The sequence below is a fragment of the Prionailurus viverrinus genome, chromosome B3 (assembly GCF_022837055.1).
Source record: "Prionailurus viverrinus isolate Anna chromosome B3, UM_Priviv_1.0, whole genome shotgun sequence".
In the NCBI taxonomy this organism is placed as follows: Eukaryota; Metazoa; Chordata; class Mammalia; order Carnivora; family Felidae; genus Prionailurus; species Prionailurus viverrinus.
Window position 1 is genome coordinate 60,028,384 of NC_062566.1, and position 23,677 is coordinate 60,052,060.

Here is a 23,677-nt window from a genome sequence, read left to right on the forward strand (position 1 = left end):
CAGCAACCCTCAGTTTATGCTCTATATTTAAGAGTCTCTTAATGGATAAAGATGTGGTTTATATACACAATGGAATACTACTTGGCAATGAGAAAGAATGAAATGATGCCATTTGCAGCCATGTGGATGGAACTGGAGGGTATTATGCTAAGTGAAATAAGCCAGTCAGAGAAAGACAGATATCATATGTTTTCACTCATAGGTGGATCTTGAGAAACTTAACAGATGACCAGGGGGGAAGGGAAGGGGAAAAATAGTTATAAACAGAGAGGGAGGGAGGCAAACCATAAGAGATTCTTAAATACAGAAAACAAACTGAGAGTTGATGAGGGTGGGGGAGAGGGGGAAATGGGTGATGGGCACTTGTTGGGATGAGCACTAGGTGTTTGTTGTATGTAAGCCAATTTGACAATAAATTATATTTTTTAAAAATTATACAAAAAAAGTCTCATGTTTTTTCCCCTCTCTTTTTATATTATTTTTGCTTCCTTTCTCTTGTGTTCATCAGTTTTGTATCCTAAACTCCTCGTACGAGTGAAGTCATATATTTGTCTTTCTCTGACTGACTAAATACCCTCTAGTTCCATCCATATAGTGACAAACGGCAAGATTTCATTCTTTTTGATTGCTGAGTAATACTCCATTGTATATATATACCACATCTTCTTTATCCATTCATCCATTGATGGACATTTGGGCTCTTTCCATACTTTGGCTATTGTCGATAGTGCTGCTGTAAACATTGGGGTGCATGTGCTCCTTCAAAACAGCATACCTGCATCCTTTGGATAAATACCTAGTAGTGCAATTGCTGGGTCATAGGGTAGTTCTTTTTTAATTATTTGAGGAACTTCCATACTGTTTTCCAGAGTGCCTGCACCAGTTTGCATTCCCACCAGCAGCACAAAGTCTTTAAAAAAGGAACATAAATCTTTCCTTCCTTCCCTCCTCCCTTTCCTTCTTCCTTCCTCCCTTCCTCTCCCCTTTTCTTCCTTCCTCTTTCTTCCCACCCCCACCCTGTGCCTTCTTTTCCACTTCTCTTCTTATTTTGGTCCAAAATCTGTGGGGTCAGCAAACTGGGTGAAAATGATGCATAGTATCCCTGGGGAATACCAGGGACCTACATAAGGAAATTATGCCAGTGTGGGAAGTGGCATCTCAGAGGCAGGTGGAGGGCCCACACAAGGAATATATCCTAAGCCAGGTAGACAAGGATTGAGCAAGTAGGTAGCCATATTGAGGAAATGGGACTGAGACTTCACATTGTGGAAGAAGGGACCTACAACCATGGAAAGAGAGAAGGAAAGAATGAACGTGGTGTTAGATTGGAATCAGAGATATCAGATTGAACATGTGTTTTTAAGATAGATGATAGTAAGATAGATAGATGATAGGGAAATACAGAAATAAATGTGTGCATGCATACATCTGTATATGCACATACATATATATATTCCTGGGTCTGTCCACTGAGAAGGCCTGGGAACAGCAATGCCTCAATAACAATGGAGTACCTAGATTGGAAGCCCAGATCTGGACTTCTAAAAACTATCCTCCTCTAATAGGTCCTAGAGCTTAATGGAAAAATGGCCAGTTCCAGGACTGGGACAGGGAAAGTACAAGATACACCTGGAACATCTGTTATGCCAGAAATTTTAAAGGACTCAAAAAATGATAGAGATCTGTCAGAAGCTAGTTTGAAGGAGCTCACACTGGCCAAATCCAAGACAATAGATCACCAAAATGAACAATGATAATCATATATCATAACTCCTTGAAAAACTCTGAGTCCATACTTAATTATTTATTATGATAAAATAAATAATAAATAAATGTGGAAAAAAGAAAGCTCCATCTCATAGCAGAATGTCAACAATAAACGTAGAAAAGGATGTTAAAATCAGCAGGGGAAAGTTTGATGACTTTGATGAATGGATAAATAAACAAGAGTGCAACAACAAGATAATACTGGGGAAGCCAAACCATTTGAGTTTCTGTTGACCAAAGAGAGGACAATGTGAACATTATAAAGATAATATCAGTAATGGATTAAAACACATCAAATATGTTTAAGTCCAAGAGTTCATGGATTTAAAAAACTACTCACAAAACCTCATTGGCTGCTTCTGAAGGATTCTGGGGAACCACCTCACTATTTTGAAAACTAGTAAGGGAAAGGATCAAGCATTTATCCTACTTGTCCTACATGATGTAAGCCTCATGGTAACCAAAACAGTTGCCAAGAGAGCTTCCCCTTTAAGGAAGCATCCCAGTTCATAAGTGAAGAAGGAACAAAGGAATTAGAGCAGCATCATTTTGCAGTGCTTAATGAATTATTGGAACCAAAAAGAGAATACCGGTGGCGAATAATATCACCATAAGAAAAACCACACACCATCTCCTGACAGAAGCATACCTGGCCACCCGTGAATTGATCTCACCAAGGAAAAACAAACCTGCATCTGACCAAGACTCTCAATCCAATTTCCAATTTCCACAAAATACCAAGTTCGTACTGGGAGATGTTAAATCACCAGAGATATAATCAGTAAAATCCAGACTTTTGAAACTACAGAACAAACAACCTCATTCGGTTTTCAACAAAAATTTGTAAGGCAGAAAAACAGAAGAAATTCAGAAAGACTTAAGAGATGTATCACTTAATCATGACGTATGGACCTTAACTGGGTCCTGATTCAAACAAGTGAAATATTTAAAACAATTATGAGAGGGGAGCCAGGGTGGCTCAGTCAGTTAAGCGTCCGACTTCAGCTCAGGTCATGATCTCGCCGTCCGTGAGTTCGGGCCCCGCATCAGGCTCTGTGCTGACAGCTCAGAGACTGGAACTTGCTTTGGATTCTGCGTCTTCCTCTCTCTGTCCTTCCTCCACACACGCTCTGTCTCTCTGTCTCTGAGAAATGAATAAACCTTAAAAAAAATTCTAAAAAAATTATGAGACAGATAAGGAGATATGAACATCATCTTGGATACTTAATAGTAAGGAATAATTATTAATTGTTTAACTGTTATGATAATTGAATTGTTTATATTTTCAGAGGAGTCCTTATTTTTTACAGATACATATTGAAATACTACAGGTGAAATGATACAGATCCAACAAAATCCTTTTAAAATTTCCTTTAGAATACTTGAGGTGGGGAGAGAGTTAAAGTACACATAAATAAGATTAGCCATGGGCTGATCATTGTTGAAGACGGGTGATTTGCATACTGAAGGCTTTAGCTGATTCTTTGTATTCCATCCATTTTGTATAAGTTTGACATGTTTCATAATAAAACTTTTTTCCCCCCAAAACTAGCATGCCATCTCAAACACACGGCCTCCACAAATGATGTTCACAGGGCACCAGCCAGGCAAACAGGATGACTTGGGGACACAAGTCCAGCTCTGGCCTCTCTTGCCAAACTGAGTATCTTGGAGGGCAGTGGTGTCAGGAAGAAAGAACACGGTTTTTTTGTTTGTTTGTTTGTTTGTTTGTTTGTTTTTTAAATGGTTCACTTAGGGAGGTCATCTTTTTGCTATTCATATGGGAGAAATTATTCTTTAGATTTTGCATCAAGGCGACTGACTCTCAGGGAGCTCTAGGAAGGGGTGGCATTCTCTGTTCGAACTGGCAGCGGTGCTTCAAGAGCAGCACGGAAACCAGCAGCAGAACCCAGGTAAGAAGAACAGATGAGAGAGAATTGCACTGGCAGCATTTTGCCAAGGAGTGGCAAGTGCAGAAGGGGACCTGGCTCGCACAAGCTTGTGACCACTAGGAGGTGCACTATACTCACTGTAGCCTCAGAGATAGGCGGGGATAAAAGGCATCCTTAGTTCCAGTAAGTGCTTTGGCCGAGGCTCAAAGCATCCACTTTGCAATTATATTCAAGGCCCTGTCCCTAAGGTGGGTGTAGCCTCAGGAAACATAGGCCTACAGAATACATGCACATACCACCTTGTCCCAAAGCATTCATAAATTCCTGATCCCCACAGGATGCTGGCTAATATCCCACAGGTGGCCCTTCCCAGATTCCAGGCAGCTGTGTGAACCCGCGTCTTCCCATCTTAAAACTATGCTTATTTGGTGACTAAACATTAGGACCCTAATTCTCAACAGGTGCATTTCTAAATGGCGATTAACTTTGTTTCATGTCACTATTATTCAGAATAGCTAACAATGTATTCAAACTGCAGGTGGTCAGTTGATTGGAAGTCAGTGTCATCACTATGCAGCACACAGTGACATTCCCCATGCCACACCGCACCCTCAAGCAGCCTCCCACACATTCCCACACTGCGTGTGTGCAGACCAGAAAATGTCTGTTCTCAGCCTTGCTACATAGGGAGCCTGACTTCTCAGCTTCCTCCCTGGTGATTTCCCAACTTGGCTTCTGCAGGAAGCAGATCTGCTTTTCTCCCAGAGGAGGCCAAATGTCATAATAGAGGAAAAGGCTGCGAGCCACGAGGGGGCCCCAAATGAGAGAGCGGAAGAAAGGTTGGACCTAAGATCCTGAACAGATCATTTTACCGGAATGGAGAGAGAAAAATGGCTTTTCTAAGGCTGATTCATTTACTCCAGACACTTCTTGTCCTGATGCCTCCCTGTTCCTTCCTGGATTCTGTCCCCCGCCCCCGTATGTCCCCTTCATCGCTCGTTTTGGAAATCAGTGAGTGATAGGTCAGCATGGTGCTCATCCCATGGTGTCACCTAGCAACACGATGTTCATAAATAGCCACCATCATCTTTTCTCCAAAAACGGCTAAAACTTCTCTTAAAGACATCAGGAAAAATGCTCAGCTCTTTCAGAGCTGGTGTGAAATATTCCCTTGTCCCCGTCTCCCACTCCCAGCCTTCCTCCTGCCCTTCTCAGTTTGACCTCCCAGTGTGTGTATTGTTTATACTCTGCTTTTTTTTTTAAATAAATGCACATTTCCTTCTACAGGGTCACATAACAGCTGTTCATGTAAGACTCTCCCAGTAGTTTTGTGAACTTCATTCAGCTCAAAAACAACTCAAAAGCCAAAAACAGTCCTACCAAATCCTCACCCCTTGCACTGGAGAAGAATTCAAGCTAACAGTCACAGATTACTAAAGCTGAGGAAGAATCACTTCTAGGTAAGAGAAGACCGTACTGATCAGATAAAAGCTTTACACTTGCATTAAAAGTTTAAGTATAAAAGAACAGAAAGCGTCCCTTTAACTAGACCGATAACCAGAAAACTTTATTAACTCATAAATCCAACATACATATTTTGGGCATCTACTGTATTTCAAATATTGTGCTAGGTAATGACAAAAAGATGAATAACATTACACCATTGAAGGGCTCACAGTGCAATGAGAAATGGTAGGAAATTCTCACTGAAGATGGGCTCTATATACAAGCCTCAGTCTTCTAATTCTGCAGTTATTAAAGATGGAGAGCCACAGATGGGAAACCTTCACAGAAAATCCATGAGGACTCAACAAAATGCCAACATTTTAGAATAGAATTGAGTCTTGGGTTCTTGGCTTGAACAAGGGGATGTGTGCTGGTGCCACGCACCATGGCTGGAGGACTGAGGGCTAGCAGGGATGGGAGTCCTATTTGGGCTGTGTTAAGTTTATCTGGTAGTGTTCATATCAACCTGGATCAGGCAGGAAACAGAGGTACTCTCATACTGGGGCACTGAAGAGAGTTGAATGAACAGACTGTTATAAGAAGACCAACAAATGGTGGTGAAGTTCCCTGGGACAAACCACAGCACAGAAAGGTGACTGGCTCTGAGCCTGAAGAGACAAGGGGAGGAAGGGTGGGCTTACTAGGAGCCAGAGGGAATAGCAGTGGCCACGGGGGAGGGCCTACCCCAATAGAGGGAAACATCTAACCCTCAGCGAGCAGGCAAAGAGGAAGACAAGGGAATGCACACTGGACTTCACTCTCTTCCTGCCTTCCTGTCTATTGCCAATGCCTCCCACTGGGCAAACCCAACTGGAGGCCGGAAGACATCTTGGTGATGCTGTGCATAATGGTCAGCCTTGTGGGGGGGAAGCACAGACCAGAAAGTCAATGGGAGGATAGTGGATCTGGAGGGGGAAATGGAAAACTTCCAGCACCTCATCTAAATGGAGATGTTAGGAAGGTTCTTTTGGTTAGGCAATCCTGGGAGTCAGGGGAGGGTCAGAATCAGAGATATAAATTTGGGAGCTCTTCAGTTAATAGATGGTAATTAACTATTACCTTCTCTGAGGTAATTATCTTCTCTGAGATCACCCAGAGAAGACAAAAGGGCTGAGGCCGGAGCCCTGGAACACAATATAGCAGCTTAGGAGAAGAGGGGGAGCTAGCAAAGGGGTCTGGAGAGGAACAGCCTGAGAGTTTAGGGAAAATCAGAAAGTGGTGTCCCACTGAGCTAAAAAATGCACGTTTTGAGAGAAGGAGAAGGAGTCCAGTGTACTGAATTGTCTTTCAGGTAGAGATAAAAGGATAAAAAAATACTCTGCACAAATGTCATCCTTTGAATAAGCAGGACTTCAGGATGCAACAACAACAACAACAACAAAACAAACAACTTGATCCCTTTCTCATAAGTGCCTCAATAATTCTTCTGAGTGGGCTAATTTCGCCTCACCCACAAGCATAGGCTTTAGGCCAGGCCCATGATTTTTCTGGTCACTCTCAGATCTAATTCCTTTAATTATTCATGGCTTCCTGAATGTCCTTTAGAACATTCAGGTCCTTAGAGCTCAGGGACCAAGGGGCAGATGCGCTCTGTCCTTGCAAGATCTCCAAGTAGAAAACCAGCATGAAGAAGCAACCCCAGGCACCAGGGGAAACTGGTGCCTTGTACCTAGTCTTTGGCACTCATCCCCCTCCCAGGGCTCACTCTGCACTCTGCTGCTCCATACCACACATCAAGGTCAGTACCCTTCTAGGTGATTACTGTCGCTGAGGAAACAGATCTACCAACCTGTAGTTTTCTAGTCCTGAGGTACTTGGGTTCTCAAGGGAAAACCAGAGAGAAAGGGTAATGCTTAACAGTATTCATTTATTTTAAAAATATTTACAGAGCTCCTACTCTGCTAGGTGCTGAGGATTCAGATGATACACAAAAATAAAGAGAGTCCCTGGTCTCATGGGAATTACAGCTTATGATTCATCAAACAATCACACAAGTAAATGTCAAGGGTGTGCCTAAAGCTATGAGAGAGCATAAGCAACCAAGGAGTCCAGGGAAAGTTTTCTTGAGGAAACGATGCAGGGCTTCTAGAAAGGTGAGTAGGAGTTGGCCAGGAGAGTAGATGTGGTGAGAGCGTCAGGCCAGGGATTGCACAAGCGAAGGCCTTGTGGGACAGTATGGATGGAAAGACTGAAAGAAAGCCAGAGGGACTGGAGCCCTGAGGCTGAGGAAGCTGTGGAGGGCCCAGAGCAGTATTAAGGGGCCAGTGGGAAGCCATGGAAGGGATCTGAGCAGGGGAGGTACTCTGTCAGATCTCAAGTGTAGAGAAGGGGTTGAGGGAGGTGGGCCAGGTCACAGAGGGAGGTGTGGGTGGGACAGACTGTGCCAAGTCCAGACAAGAGGTGATGGCAGCACAGACCAAGGAGGTGGCACTGAGTGGAGGCCCCCAGAACGGAAATGCAGAACAGGGGGGTCCAGAAGGATACTGGATTTCAAGCTTGCAAATGGGTTAGAAGGCGGTAACAATCACTGATTCCTGCCACAAGGCAAGGGCAGAAGACTCTGAGTAATGTGAGGAACATTCTAGTCTTCATACCATCTCTTAGTAGAACCCACTTTTAGCCACTTCTCTCCTTTGTGGACTACCATCAGTACAAAATAATCACCAATTTCATTAAGGAGATAGCAAGCTGCTGAATGTAGTGTTTCGCTCTTCAATATGGGCAGGACTTCGCATAAAATGCTTGAACATTTTCAAAGCATATTCACATACAGCATTTTATTTTATCCTCACGATAACTTCATCAGTTCCCCCTACTCATCCTTATTTAAAGATCAGCGCGTTCACAATCTTGATCCAATTGTGGTGTGTATTTCTGGGCACATCATCAAAAACCTGCAGCTGCTAAATCCATTATGAAATCTTAGAATCTCAGAGGTTTAAGGGAACATTAGCTCCCAGTTACTTCCAAACCACTCATTTTGCTGAGGCCCAAAGAGCTAGCTAGAGACTGAGCCAGGATTATAGTCAAATAAAACAAGTACGCATCCAATTAATACTCACAATCTCTGATAGTTACTATATTAATTTCATATAGGGTTTTAAAATATATATATAGAAAACTTAAGACTCACCAAAGCGTGTCTCCATCATGCTAATAGGGCAATCTAGTTCTGTTAACAGGCAGTCCTCATCAATCAGCAAAAGGAGTATGGCTCCATGCAACATGCTGCGGGCACCAAAAGACAGAAAAGGCTCAGTCCCCTCTCTTCTGTCCCTTCTGGGTGGGGATTGATCTACCCTAGGCATGAACTGCCCTCTTTCAGAAAGCTGCCTCAAGGACTTTGATAAAGACCCCCAAAGGATGAATAGGTGAATCAGAAATGTTTACCCTGGCAGGAACCCAGGGTACTTCTTTGAAGGTGTGCTAAGGTATTATAAACTGGGTGGTTTCCTGGAACTTACTGGTTAGGGGATTTGAGGACAAGAAGACAGATAAAGGGATAGGAGGACATGATGAGTCGTGTGGTGGTACTAAAATAAACAAACCAACAGAGCTTCATACATATGAAATCAACTCCAAAACTAAGACCACAACAGTCTTCAGGATGAATTTTTGTGAATCCTTTATCTTTGGAGTTGCCTTTGATGTGTATTTGAATCTGGTTTGTTCTGCAAGAAAATGCTGGAGGCTAGAAATGAGAGCGTTCCAAACAGAGGATTTGCCCCAAATTTAAATCCTATCTCTCACTCTCAGGACTCACTCTGCCTCAGGTCACTTGATCAGCCAAAGTTCCTTGAGTTTTCATCAGTGCTAGGCTTTGTGCTAGGATCTGGGACTTGATACGAACATGGAAAAGACACTTTCCCTGTCTTCTAAGGGAGAACAGTCTAACGGAGACTTAAACTGTTAAACAAACATCACCATGTGAAGGTAGGTGCTCTTTGGCATATGAACAAGTGCCGGAGAAGGTACTGAGAGAGACATCATAAAGGAGGTGGTGTTTGTTTTACTAAAGTTCTGGAGTACGTATAATTTGATAGGTGGTCAAGGGCATCCCAGGCAGAAGAAATAGCATCCACACGGGCACAGAAACATGGAACCACAGGGAAGATACTGTCAGGTGATGACAGGAGGTGAAGGACCAGTCACAATCCACCGCAATATATTCTGTATATGCTCAGGGTATTGGCACACGCTATAGAAGCTCATTTCACTACAGTGATACTGAGGAACAAATAACTTCAGAATCTCAGTGGTTTGCAGCAATCAAGGTTATTTGTCATTCATGTTACCTATCAGCCATGGACCTGCTGAGGGTCAGCATCCCTGTGACTCTGAGACTCTGTCCTAGGTTGCGTGTGGACTGTGTGTCAGCCCCACATGTCTTCCCATTCTAGGACTCAGGCTGACCAAGCATCCCTGCTAGGAGACTCACCATTCTCGTGGCAGAGGGTGTGGAGGGAAGTCCCCATATCCCTTCAAAGCTTCTGCCCAGAGGTCACATCTACTCACAGTTCCACTGGCCCAAGGCAAACAAAGGAATGAGGAAGTATCCTTAGCCTAGAGGAAGACATAACAAGGGTGGTGATATAAAATACTCTTTCAGGGGAGAAAACAGATGATAATACAATGTGCTACAAATGGATTGAGAAGGAACAGGAAGAGGCTGCTGCAGTAGTGGAAAGTAATGGCAGTGTTGGCTGCGTAACAAACCATCCCAAAATGCAGTGGCCTAAAGCGACAACAATCATTTTATTATTCCTCGTGGTTTCTGTGGGTATAGAATTCAGGAAGGGCTTGGTTGGGCAGTTCTGGCTTGCAAATTTATAATGCACTTGCAACAGGAGTTTGAGGGGTCTGGAGCAGCTCTCTCTCAGGGACTCTCCAAGTCATCTGGTTTGCATTTTCTTACAATATGCTGACTCCAGGGCACTCAGACTGCTTATGTGGTGGCTGAAGTCTTCAAAGTTGAGGACTACAGTCAACAGGGCAGAAGCTGCATCACCTTTTATGATCCAGACTAGGGAATTACATAGCATTACTTCTGTTGTACTCTAGAGCGAGGATCAACAAAACTTTTCTTATAAAGACAAACTTATATAAGCCCAGATAATAAATGTTTTAGGCTTTGTGAGCCATACTGTCTCTGGCACAACCACTCATAACTACCCAACTTGGCCACTGTAGGACAAAAGCAGCCATGGTCAATTCAAATTCCCAAAACACTTAATTTATGGACAATAAAAATTGAATTTCCCATAATTTTCATGTCATGAAATATTATTCTTTTGACTTTTTTCAACCACTTAAAAACAAAAAATTCATTCTTAGCTTGTAGGCTATGTAAGAACAGACATCAGGGCAGAAATGGCCTACACACTAGAGTTTGCCCATCCCTGCTCTATTGGAGAGGTGTCTAGTTAGTTATGGCCACATGCAATTGGAAACACGTGTTTCATATTCACAAGGAATATCTGGGTCACCATTATAGAGTTGAGTGTCACCTGCACATGCATGGCAGCTGAAGACCCCAAAACCAATGAGATTTCCCCAGAAGTGTGCACTAAGTAGGAAGCCAAGATATCCTGGGTAGAATCTTTGGAACTCAAGCAATTCAAGGGGTGAGTTGAGGATCCAATGAAGAAAGGTGAGAGGAGAACCACAGCCCAGCCTCCCTTTCACCTTTTTTTCTCCACCCTACATTTCAATCTTCTTGTCTCCATCTCCTGTTCCTGTCCCAACACCAACTTTCCATCCCCAGACACTATTTTCAAAGTGTGAGTTAGACAGCAAGGCACATGACACTTCACACTCCTTTCTGTCCCATTCACTCATGCAAAAAATATCGTAACTTTATTTGTGAAATCAGATGTTACTTAAATACTAGGGGGCATTATTGCATGTTAAAGATTTTCTTAAAGCTAGAGTAACAGATAGTTATAAACCACAGTGGTTTACCAAATATAGAAATACTCCAACAAATTTAACCATGTGAATTAGTATTTGAAAACATTATTATTTGCACTTTATTGACTGAGAAGAAAAATACATTTCTCCAAAGGAAGCACTAAATTGCAGCCATTTGGAAAGACTGAAAGTTGCTTAACTATATTTTCTCCACTTTAGTCTTCAAAAATCTGTTCAGAACTTCTTCAGAGAAGGGAAGCTAACATGGGGTAGATAATTGAAGTAATTAATGAATGTAGTTTTTGTTCAATGTTGGGAGTTGGGTAGAGACTGATAAAACATCTGTGCAGAAGAGGCAGTAATATTTGATAAGCAAGGTATTCGAAGTGAGTACAGATAATTTTGTAAATTGAGGCCACGATAAAAATGGCAGAAAAGCAGAAATAACCGAGTGTCATGATATACCTCAAAAGAAGGCAAAAGGGTGCAATCATGTGACAAGTTCTGAGAAGACAGATTTCCAACTGTGCTGAGTTAGGAATGTGGGAGGTGAGGTGGAACCCTCAGGGACCCTCCCCTTTTGGTGATTCATTTATACTGTTCCACGTGGCTTTAAGTAACATGTAGCCAATCATTCACTTACTCAGCAAATATTTAGTGTATTTCTAAGCAGAGATACAAATCAAAATGAAGATACTCTGTTGGGCTGAAGATAAACAACATTTAAATACCATTCAGTCCCTGTCCAAAGGAAATCATACCTTGTTAGGGAAGATTTTATATGTACATGAAAAGATTGCTATGGATGACCTCCTTCTCTAGGCTGAGATTACTAGAGGTAGAAACCCTGCGTTGGGAAACGGCCATGTCAAAGTCTGCTTTGCTGTGGTGCTGATAGCCAAGGATCAGGAGGTTGGCACCTTTGTTTAACAAAACACCCTAGAGTGGTTTCAATGCAAATTAGGTAGGTCCTGGGGCCCAGTCTGGAGGACTAAAGCTTTCCAGTCTAAGATGCTACCTGCTGTCTCCTCTACAGACAGGGGAAATTGCTAGAGGTTACTTTTCAATTTATAGTATCAATACTTACCAGTCTGCCTTCAAGTTATAACATCTCACATACAGTCTAAGGACCTTATAATATTCCATTTCTCCTCTCCCAGCTTTTGTGTGCTATTGCCATAAATTTTATTTCTACGTCTGTTATAAACCACATACTACATGGTTTTTGGTTAAACATTCAATATTTTGGGGGGTGCCTGGGTGGCTCAGTGGGTTTAGCGTCCGACTTCGGCTCAGGTCATGATCTCACGGCTAGTGAATTTGAGCCCCGCGTCGGGCTCTGTACTGACAGCTCAGAGCCTGGAGCCTGCTTTGGATTCTGTGTCTCCCTCTCTCTCTCTCTGCCCTCCTCTGCTCATACTCTGTTCTCTCAAAAATAAATAAACATTAAAAATAATTTTTTTTAAACAGTCAATATTTTTCTAAAAAAGAATTAAATATGAGTGAAGTATTTATTTGATCACATAGTTACTACTTCTGGTGTTCTCACTCTTTTCTTTGGATCCAGATTTCCATCTGGTCTCATTTTTATCCTGGCTGAGGCTTCTTTTCATATTATTACAGTGTGGCTCTGCTAGTCATGAATTCTTTTGGCCTTCCTAGGTCTGAACAAGTCTTTATTTCACCTTTGTTTTTGAAATATATTTCTGTTGGATAGAGAGCCCTGATCATGTTTATTTGGTCCTTTTCATTTGATCCAATCTTGCTGGAGGTTTATCGGTTAGTTTTTTCAAAACCAACTTTTGGTTCTGTTAATCGCCATCTATATTGTATGTTTCCTAGTTTATTTAATTCCAACCTTATATTCTTTTATAATCTTTCTTCACCTTTATTATACTATTCTTCCTAACTTTTCATATTGGCTCTTTAGTACCACATTAGTTTTAAGACTCCCTTCTTTTCTAATAGAATTTAAAGCTATACATTTCTCTCCAAGTACTGCTTTAGCTGCATCTTACATGTTTTGATATTTGATACCTGTTATTTTTATTATTGTTCTGGTCAAAGGAATCTTACATTTTTATCATAAGTCCCTCTTTGAACAAGTTATTTAACAGCATGATTCTAAAGCACCTTACATGTTTTTTTTTCTAATTATCTTTTTATTCCCTAACTTCATTGAGACCAGAGATGTGTCTACGACCAATCTCTTTAAAGTATTGAAATTTGTAGGGCACCTGGGTGGCTCAGTTAAGCCTCCAACTCCTGATTTTGGCTCAGGTCACGATCTCACGGTTTGTGGATTTGAGCACAGCATCAGGCTCTGTGCTGACAGTGTGGGACCTGCTCGGGATTCTCTCTCTCCCTCTCTCTGCCCCTCCCCTGCACATGCTTTCTCTCTCTCTCTCCCTCTCTAAAAACAAATAAATAAAACTTAAAAAAAATTAAATGTATTGAAATTTGTGTTATGGTCCAATACAGTCATTTTTTTGTAAATTTTCTAAATGTGCTTGAAAATAAAGTATGTTTTGCATTTTGGGGGTACAATATGTGTGCATTAGGTCAAGCTTACTCATTATGTAATTACTAATCCTAACAGCCCCACAAAATGAAAACTAAAGGTGAAGGCAAAATAATTTATATACCAATTTTACATCTGTAAATCTGACCGCTCCTCAAATGATGGTCATATATTAATGTTCCTATCCAACATCTCCACTTGGATGTCTAATAGGGACCTCAAATGTGACACAGCTTTCTTTCCCACCCTCACCAAGACTTGCTCCTTCCCCAACCTTGCCCACGTCAATATCTCTCCAGACTTAAGCCCAAAGATTATTCTCTTTCACGGATTCCCTCCTCCTGTGCACCCCTTTTAATCTATTAGGAAGTCCTTTTGATGCCTCCTCCAAAACTTACATGGAGTCTGTCCACTTCTGTTCATTCTTACTCCCACTAACCTAATCCAAACAAGAATAATTTGTGAAGACTACTATAACAGCTTCCTAATTGGCCTTCCTGCTTTTGTTTTGCCTCCTTCCTCCTCACTGAGCTCTCCAGAGATTAGCAGAGTAATCTTTTAGAATTGTAAATTACAAAATGTCACCTCCCCACTTAAAACTCAGTTGTTTCCTCTCCTACTTAGAATAAAATAAAAACTCCTTACCTCAGTTTACAAAGTGTGTATGATCTGGCTCCTGTTTCCCCATGCTTACTCTGCTCTTATTCTGGTCTTCTAGCTCATTCTGCAAGCTACAAACCTTGCTCCTACCTCAGGGTCTGCATTAGACAGGCTAGGATAGTGTATGTTACTGTAACATACAATCCCTGAATCATGCAAAGTATCCAGTGGGGCTCAGTAATTCCACAGGACAACCAATGTCCATGACGCAGACTCAGTAATTCAGGCAGCCTCAATCTTAAAGTCCCACCATTTCAGTATTCAGCCTCACCAATGTTAATTGTGGTAGAGGAGAAGAGGGTCTCACATCAGCCTGGAAATTATTCCTATCACTTCTTCTCACAGCCCATTTTCTAGAACTTGTCCATAACCCCACCTCCTTGCAAGATGGTTGGCAAGTACAATCCTTTGTATGCTAAAGAGAAGCAACTCAGCAGACGCCTTGGTGGCTCGGTTGATAAGCATCAGACTCTTGATTTCCACTTAGGTCATGATCTCACGGTTCATGGGATCTCAAGCCCCCTGTCTGGCTTTGCGCTTACAGTGAGGAGCCTGCTTGGAATTCTCCCTCTCCCTCCTTCTGTTCCCTTTCTCCACCCCTCTTGTGTGTGCATACCCACACACACTATTTCTCTCTCTCTCTCTCTCTCTCTCTCTCTCAAAATTAAAATAAACATTCAAAAAGAAAGAAAGAAAGAAAAAGAAGCAGGTCAGATAGGAATACAAAAAGTCTACCACAGAATTGTTCTCTATTCCTGCAATGTACTTTCCTCTCATTTTCACATAGGTGGCTTCTTATCAACATTTGGGCCTCACTTCAAAGGCCACTTTCTTAGGCTGTCATTGGCCACCAGGTATTCTTTATTCTAACTCAATATTAATTTTCTCTTCACAACTTTCAACTCTCTAACTTAGCCGTTTGGCTATCGAACATTCTCAGCTACCTAGAACATAAACCCCACGAAAGCACGTAACATTTCTATCTTGCTTACCCTAGAATCCACTTAATAAATATTTGTTGAGTAATTGAATAGAATAATCACTCAAAAATGCAAATCTGATCATGGCATCCCCCCTTCCATTAATGGATTTTTTATAACATGCAGGATAAAGTTTCAACTTTCTGGCATGACATATGAGTCTTCATTATATAATATTTGATTCACTTTCATTCATCCTCAGAGGTTGCCACTGGGGATATGGTAGTAAACTTAGACTATCACACAGAGCTTCATATCTAGCCGTACTCTTTCCTGTACTTAGTGTGAGACAAAGTCACATAACAATTTAAGTGGCTAACAAATTGATGTTTCTTCATATAAATCCTCTTTATTATTTTTTTTAAAGTTTACTTATTTATTTTGAGAGAGAGAGAGACTGCAAGTGGGGAAGTGGCAGAGAGAGAGGGAGAGAGAGAATCCCAACCAGGCTCCACACTGTCAATGCAGAGCCCAATGTGAGGCTCGAACTCACGAATCGTGAGATCATGATCTGAGCCAAAATCAAGAGTCAGACGCTTAACTGAGCTACCCAGGCACCCCTGGATAGATCCTCTTTAAACTTGAGGATTTATTTAGTGAGGATGGGGACATATTAATAGTCCACTAATACAAATTGTACAGAGATTCACTGTCTAATTTAGTTTCACTGACAAACTGATTCAATATCCTAAAATAATTTAGGAAAATGCTTATGACTTACATTGGTCAGGACAATGTTAGATTATGTTGCTGAAACAAAACAAAAAAAACAAAAAATCCAAAGTACCATGGGCTTAACACAAAGGTTTATTTCTTATTCAGGCAAAGTTCAATGAAGTTAGATGATTCTCCTTCATCCTGTAGTTAAATCAGCTACACATGACATCCAAGTGCTCTACAGCAGGGCAAAAGACAAAGGAGGCACACCAGTTCTTACCTGCCATACCCCCAATGTGACACATCACCACCCCTCAAATTACACCAGCTAGAATGAGTCACATGGCTTGAACCTATCCCCAGAGGAAGTTTAGTGATGTAGAGAAGCACATGAATACTGGATAAGCACTAAAATTTCTGCCTTAATGAAGTCATCAATTATGCCTTTGATCCTTTCTATCCATACAAAGAACACAATCCATTTCCAAGTGAGACATCCTAAAACACAGATCTTCCTCAATTTATGATAGTGTTATGTCCCAGTAAACATCATAAGTTGAAAATACTGTTAAGTCAAAAATGCATTTAAGGGGCACCTGGGTGGCTCCGTCGGTTGAGCGTCCGACTTCAGCCAGGTCACGATCTCGCGGTCCGGGAGTTCGAGCCCCGCGTCGGGCTCTGGGCTGACGGCTCAGAGCCTGGAGCCTGCTTCAGATTCTGTGTCTCCCTCTCTCTCTGACCCTCCCCCGTTCATGCTCTGTCTCTCTCTGTCTCAAAAATAAATAAATGTTAAAAAAAAAAAAATTTAAAAAAAAAAATGCATTTAATACACCTAATTTACTCAACACATAGCTTAGCCTAGCCTGCCTTACTTGGGCAGAATCCATCTAACACAAAGGCTACTTTATAACCAAGTGTTGAGTATCTCATGTAATTTATTGAATACAGTACTAAAAGTGAAAAACAGAATCGTTATGGAGTGCCTGGGTGGCTCAGTCGGTGAAGCTTCCTACACTTGATTTCGGCTCAGGTCGTGATCTCAGGGTTCGTGAGTTTGAGCCCCACACGGGCTCTGTGCTGGCAACACTAAGCCTGCTTGGGATTCTCTCTCTCCCTCTCTTTCTGCCCCTCCCCCACTTGCACACCCACACTCTCGCTCTCCCTCAAAATAAATAAATAAACAAAAAATGTTTTAAAAATGGAGTCATTTTAAGTGTACTGGTCATTTACCCCCTTGATCGCGTGGCTGACTGGGAGCTGTGGCTCGCGGCCCCTGTCCGGCATCACAAGACAGCATTGAACTGCATATCGCTAGCTCAGGAAAAGATAACAATTTGAAATTTGAAGTATGGTTTCTACTGAATTAGCATCGCCTTTGCACCATTATAAAGCTGAAAAGTCCTTAAGTCAACTTTTGTAAGTTGGGGACTGTCTGTTCTGTGCTATTGCTGCATCCAGCTCACATCCTGGATCTTCAAGCCATCTAGGTATTTCTTTTTGGACATGCTTCTTCCGCATAGATTTCTGAGCCAAAAGGGCCAACTTATCTGCCCTTTCCTCCAACACATCCAATGTACAATGTTGAAGCAAGAACAGAATAACCACAATAAAAACTCTCATTTGAAAAGTGAAGGAGTAGGAGATAGAAGGTCTCCTACCCTAGAAGTGGGAAGGAATTCGATCTTGTTGAGAACAATTCCCTTATCCATTGTTCTCTATGGTCCAATGCTCTGCCTTTTGGGAGATGTATTTTCTGTGGCTGTTGTAAAAATGACCACTAACTTCATTGCTTAAAACAACAGAAATTTATTTTCTAAGAGTTCTAGAAGCCAGAGGTTTGAAATTGGGATCACTGGGCTAAGATCAAAGTGTCATCAGGGTTGTGCTCCCTCTGGAGGCTCTTGGTAGAGGAGAATCCTTCCCTTCTCAGCTTCTAGTGGCCACTAGCATTCCTTGGCTTGTGGCCACATCCCTTCAATCTCCAAGAGCAGCCATTTTCAAATGTTTCCCTATTCGGTCTTTACACATTGTGTGTGTGTGTGTGTGTGTGTGTGTACTCTCTTTCTCTTAAAGGATACTTGTGGATAGTCCAAGACAATCTATCTCAAGATCCTTTAATTAGTCAGACCTGCAGAGACCATTTTTTGATACAAGGTAACACAGGATCCAGGGACCAGGACCCGTTATATATTAGGGACCATTATTCTGTCTACTAGAGCAATTGTCTTATTGTCTATAACTACGTCTGAAGTGGGCCTTTGGAGGCTGCACAACTTTCTGAGCCTGCTTCTTGCTGGTGGAAGTTTAGCAGTCCAAGGATTGTTTTAAGTCTTAAACACCAGTTTTCCAGATTTCTTATTGTTGTTGATTTCTTTGACAATTTTCTGAATCTTCCTGTGACTTCCTGTGAAGGGAGCTTGAAAATTAGATACTGCTAGTACTAAATAATTTATTTCTGGTTAAAAACAGTATTATGTATCATTAGGTGTACTCATACTAAAAATTGGGGGGGAATGCCTAAGAAAAATATCACTCATATAGAAGAAATGATTTTTAAATGCTGAAAAGGAGAAATCCTCTATTAAGATACACACAGATTAAATCTATGTCATGTCATCAGAGGTGGAGATGATTTAAATCAATTGCAGACCAACCTACAGGAAGAAATGGATGAGTGTCAGCATTTACAAGGCATAACAGACTTAATGCTATCCCATTACCAGGGAGAAAAGAATGGCCTCTTTCTATAAAAAAAAAAAATTAACATTTATTTATTTTTGAGAGACAGAGATACAGAATCTGAAGCAGGTTCCAGGCTCTGAGCTGTTTGTTAGCACAGAGCCTGACGCAGGGCTAGAACTCACACACTGAGTCACCCAGGCACCCCAAGAATGGCCTCTTTATCAGAATGTAAGGCACTTGCAGAAACATGGTACAGAGGTTCAACGTGACTTCCCAGTTAGTCATTTTCTAAGTCTTCAAAACACAGACTTAACATCTTTAAATGACTTTTATATAGATGGTAGTTGTGAAACTCATCCTATAGACTGCCCTGTGAAAATGTAGTATTACTTGAGTGTCATTTGTGGACAAGAATAGGTCAGTGAGTATAGTAAAGGGACATGCAAAATAATGAGAGAGAAAAAAAGTCAGGAATTTGAAGGAAAAGAAGATAGAATAAGCAAAAGCAATAAATCAATAGAAATTCAAAGCTGAGGAGAAGCCAGGGACTTAAGGGGACAATGGGGGAAAATTCCCCAGAGACAGGATGGTAGCCAGGGGAATAAGAGTCAGAAAGAACAGTGTTTGAATTTCAGCTCCCACAATTGAGACTGTAGGTAGGGGCACCTGGGTGGCTCAGTCAGTTGAGCATCTGACTTCTGCTCAGGTCACTATCTCATGGTTCATGAGTTCAAGCCCTGTGTTGGGCTCTGTGCTGACAGCTTAGAGCCTGGGGCCAGCTTCGGATTCTCTGTTCCCCTCTCTCTCTGCCCACCCATGTCAAAAATAAAACATTAGGGGCGCCTGGGTGGCGCAGTCGGTTAAGCGTCCGACTTCAGCCAGGTCACGATCTTGCGGTCCGTGAGTTCGAGCCCCGCGTCGGGCTCTGGGCTGATGGCTCAGAGCCTGGAGCCTGTTTCCGATTCTGTATCTCCCTCTCTCTCTGCCCCTCCCCCGTTCATGCTCTGTCTCTCTCTGTCCCAAAAATAAATAAACGTTGAAAAAAAAAATAAAACATTAAAAAAAAAAGAATGTAGGTAAGTTTCTTAATTTTTGTATGCTCTCATTTTCCTCATTTGTGAAATAGAAATAATCATACCTACTTCACAAAGTTATTAAGGAATGAAATAACATGTGGATATATTCCACACGTACCTGGCACCTAACAGGCATATAAACGTTAAGTTCTCCTTCCTGATTAACTAACCACAAAGCACAAGTGGAAAGGAAAGGAAAAGAGTAGGGGAAATAACTGTCAAATTAAGAAAAAAATGTGATAATTCTGAAATTATGGTAATGGCAAAGACAAACCAAGAGTCAATAGACATAAGGTAATAAGTCAATTCTAAAAATAAGAGATCTGAAAGTGAAAAGGGTGGAGGCAGGAAGCTATTACGAAGTACAAGCAAGAGGTAATTGAGGCTGGGACTAAACGGTAGTGGCAAACATGAGGACGACTATTCAGATTCACAATCTATTTTTAAAGCCTGTGATGAGGAAAAAAGTAATTCTTTGAGCAAGTAGGTAAATTAGGATTTAAAAATTTTTTTTCAATGTTTATTTATTTATTTTGAGAGACAGAGACAGAGCATGAGTAGGGTAGGGGCAGAGAGAGAGGGAGACACAGATTCTGAAGCAGGCTCCAGGCTCCAAGCTGTCAGCACAGAGCCTGATGCAGGGCTCAAACCCACAAACCGTGAGATCATGACCTGAGCCGAAGTCACTTAACTGCCTGAGCCACCCAGGTGCCCCAAATTATGATTATTTCTTAAAAGGAGGCAGACTGGAGGTGGAGCAGGTATGGACAGGGAATCAAGAGTCCTGTTTTGGTCTTACTGAAATGGAAATGCCCCAGATATCCCAGTGGAGATGTCAAGTAGAAGACCTAAACACGGATATCACCAGTATGTGTGTGACAGGCAACCCAGGCTACCGTACCCTGAGGAATTCCCACTTGTGATGATTGGGAAGAGGAGAAGGATCTAGAAAAGAGAAGAGGAACCAGTGAAATAGGAGGAAACCAGGGTAGCGTAGTGCAAGGAAGTAAAGAGTATGTCAGATGTTCAGCGAGGTGAAGTCTACCTAAGAAACATCCACTGGATTTAGAAATGTGGAGGGGGTAGGGGACTTTGTTGAGAGCATTTCAGTGAAATGGTCAGGACAATACTTGAAAAAATAGAAGATGGCCCAACATCTGAGGCCAGCACTAGGTTTTCAATTAAAAAAAAAAAAAGCCACATAGCAAGAGACTGTTAAATTTCCCTTTCAAAATTTTCCAGGGGGTTTTGGTCACTCACAGAATAAAATCTGAGCTTCAAGTTCCCAGATCTGGCACCTGCTATCTCTGTAACTTGACCTTTTCTCATGAGCTCCTGAGTATGTGGTCATACTAACCTTCCTGCTGTTCCTTCAACCAGCCAAGTTCCTGTCTATTTGGAGCCTTTTCATTTGCTCTGCCTTTACCCTGGATGGTTCGGTTCCCAATTACCTTTTAAGTTTCAGGCTTGCCTGGGGATGTAACCTTGTGACCTTCAAAAGGGAGAGAAATCTGTACAAGGTAGGCTATTTTGATGTAGCTTTAGGAAAAAGTGAGCCATAAAAAGCAAAGAAACCCTTTTGAATATGGTCTCACCTGATTACGGATCTAGGGGGTTTCCTTATAATGCTATCAGCAGTAAGACCCCAAAGGCTTCCAGCAATGGACTCTTCTTTCACCTGAGCTCTTAGAAAACAATCATACAACAAAGATAACAAGCTTATACTACTGGGGGGGGGGGGATGTCTTTAAGGAGAGGTGAACATACACAGCTGAAAGTTTATCATATTTGTAAGTTTGCTCCTTATAGTTTAAGTTGTTCTTAATTCCTTCGCTGGCCCTAGTGCTGAAATAGTCTTCAAAGCCACTATCATTCAATTCCCCAATCCCACAAACCATTTTTGTCTGAATCTGGGTAGATCTCAATCTGAAGATGTCCACCTATCACCATCTTGTTGCAGTCTAAGGTGCTTCACCTTCCAATCAGATTTAAAATACAGACCGTCTTGGGGCGCCTGGGGGGCGCAGTCGGTTAAGCGTCCGACTTCAGCCAGGTCACGATCTCGCGGTCCGTGAGTTCGAGCCCCGCGTCAGGCTCTGGGCTGATGGCTCGGAGCCTGGAGCCTGTTTCCGATTCTGTGTCTCCCTCTCTCTCTGCCCCTCCCCTGTTCATGCTCTGTCTCTCTCTGTCCCAAAAATAAATAAACGTTGAAAAAAAAATTAAAATACAGACCATCTTTTGTTAAAAATAAAAATGTCCAAGGGCTTCAATGCCTAATCCCCAACATCAGTAATGAGATACTTCTACAAAGATAGCAGCAGTGGGTAGAGGAACACAGATTTCAGGGACACGTAGGAAATACAAGTGTAAAAAATTTGGTAATTAATGGTGAAAAGAGAAAATGAGAAATTGATGATGACCAGGTTTCTAGCTGAGACTACTGCATACACAGTGGTGTCACTATCCATCAGGACAGAGAAAAAAGGGGAATTCGTTTGGGGCTTATTGAATTTGAGGTGCCTGCAAGAGATGTGCTTCAGGCAATATGATGTATGTGTTTAAAAATGCAGGCTGTTATTAAATGACTGGATGACCTTGCATTAATATCTTAACTTCCTTAGCCTGGTTTCTAAATTTGTAAAATAAGGGTATTGTATGAATCTCTAAAGAGAGATTTGTAGAGTCCCAGTGACCTCAACTTGTATCAACAATCTTAAGTAATTTGGTTTGGATCCTTATTTCCTTCTTAGAACTTTGGGGTATCATGCTATCTTTGTGCATTTCACTTTGATAACAAGAACTTTAAAAAGAACTATTAACCAGCTAGAAGTTCATAAATTCATAGATCTTGTTTTCTCTTAAATCTTAAATGATAGTCAAACACTGGTTTCCCTTACTGATAATAGACACATATTTAAGCTTGCTGGTCATTCTTGGGAATAATACAAGCATTTTAAAAAGAATTCTAATATACTGCTAAAATTTCTTCTTCATGAATTCTTCCCCTCATAAATTTGGAGAGGTTGGAGACATTCCTGTAACAGAGAAAAGGAGGGAGGAAAATACGAAGGACTCAAATGGTGTTTATGTTGGACAAGTAATATCCATAAGATCTTCTGTATCAGATTTCAAAAGGAAAAAAAAATCACTTAAATTAGTATCTTGCAATTTGACAATGCAAAATTTAAAAATAACAGAAATGAAAGTTAAACAGGTTTCCTTAAGTTTTATCATCCAGGATGATCGTATTTCAATATTAGGAATTCTGGCATTCTTCCTGTCCTTTACAAATTGCATACTACCTCTTGGTTGCTGTAAATTATTCCTAGGTTAAAAGTAAGTTTGAGGGAAGGGGGACACTGCCCTGTGACATGCATGTAGGTAGCCCTAATACTAAATGCAAGTCTGGTTGTAAGACAGACTTTGTGGGACAACTGACATACAAATGGCTATTTGAAAAAAATACAGAATCCAGAAAACTCATTTGAGAGCACTGTTTTCTATTGCCTCAACAGGAAGTACCACTGCTTTGGTGAAAAAGAATCCCTCAGACTCAAAACCTTTAGGGAAATGCCATCAACTGAGCAAGATGAACAATACCACACACTGGACAGCATGTAGGCCTTCAGTGCTTTCTATTGGATCAGCACAAACTGATATATCTTGATGATTTGTTGAAGCATTATCACAATCTTCTCCCCATTTTAAAGATCCCCACATGCCATACTGTGGATAGTACACCACAATCTAGTGAGAGAGATGAATAGGGGACCTAGAATTGAAACAAAAGGGAGTGGGAATTAAGAAGTTACCCGTAGGGTGCCTGACTGGCTCAGTCAATAGAACATGCAGCTTTCAATTTCGGGGTTGTGAGTACAAGACCCATGTTGGGCATGGAGCCTACTTAAAAAAAAATTATTCCCTTATAAAATCACTCCAGCTTAAATAAAATTTCATTTTAACAGAATAATACAACTATTCTGTTCAGTACATCGGTAACACTTGTAACAAAATGCAAAATTGCAT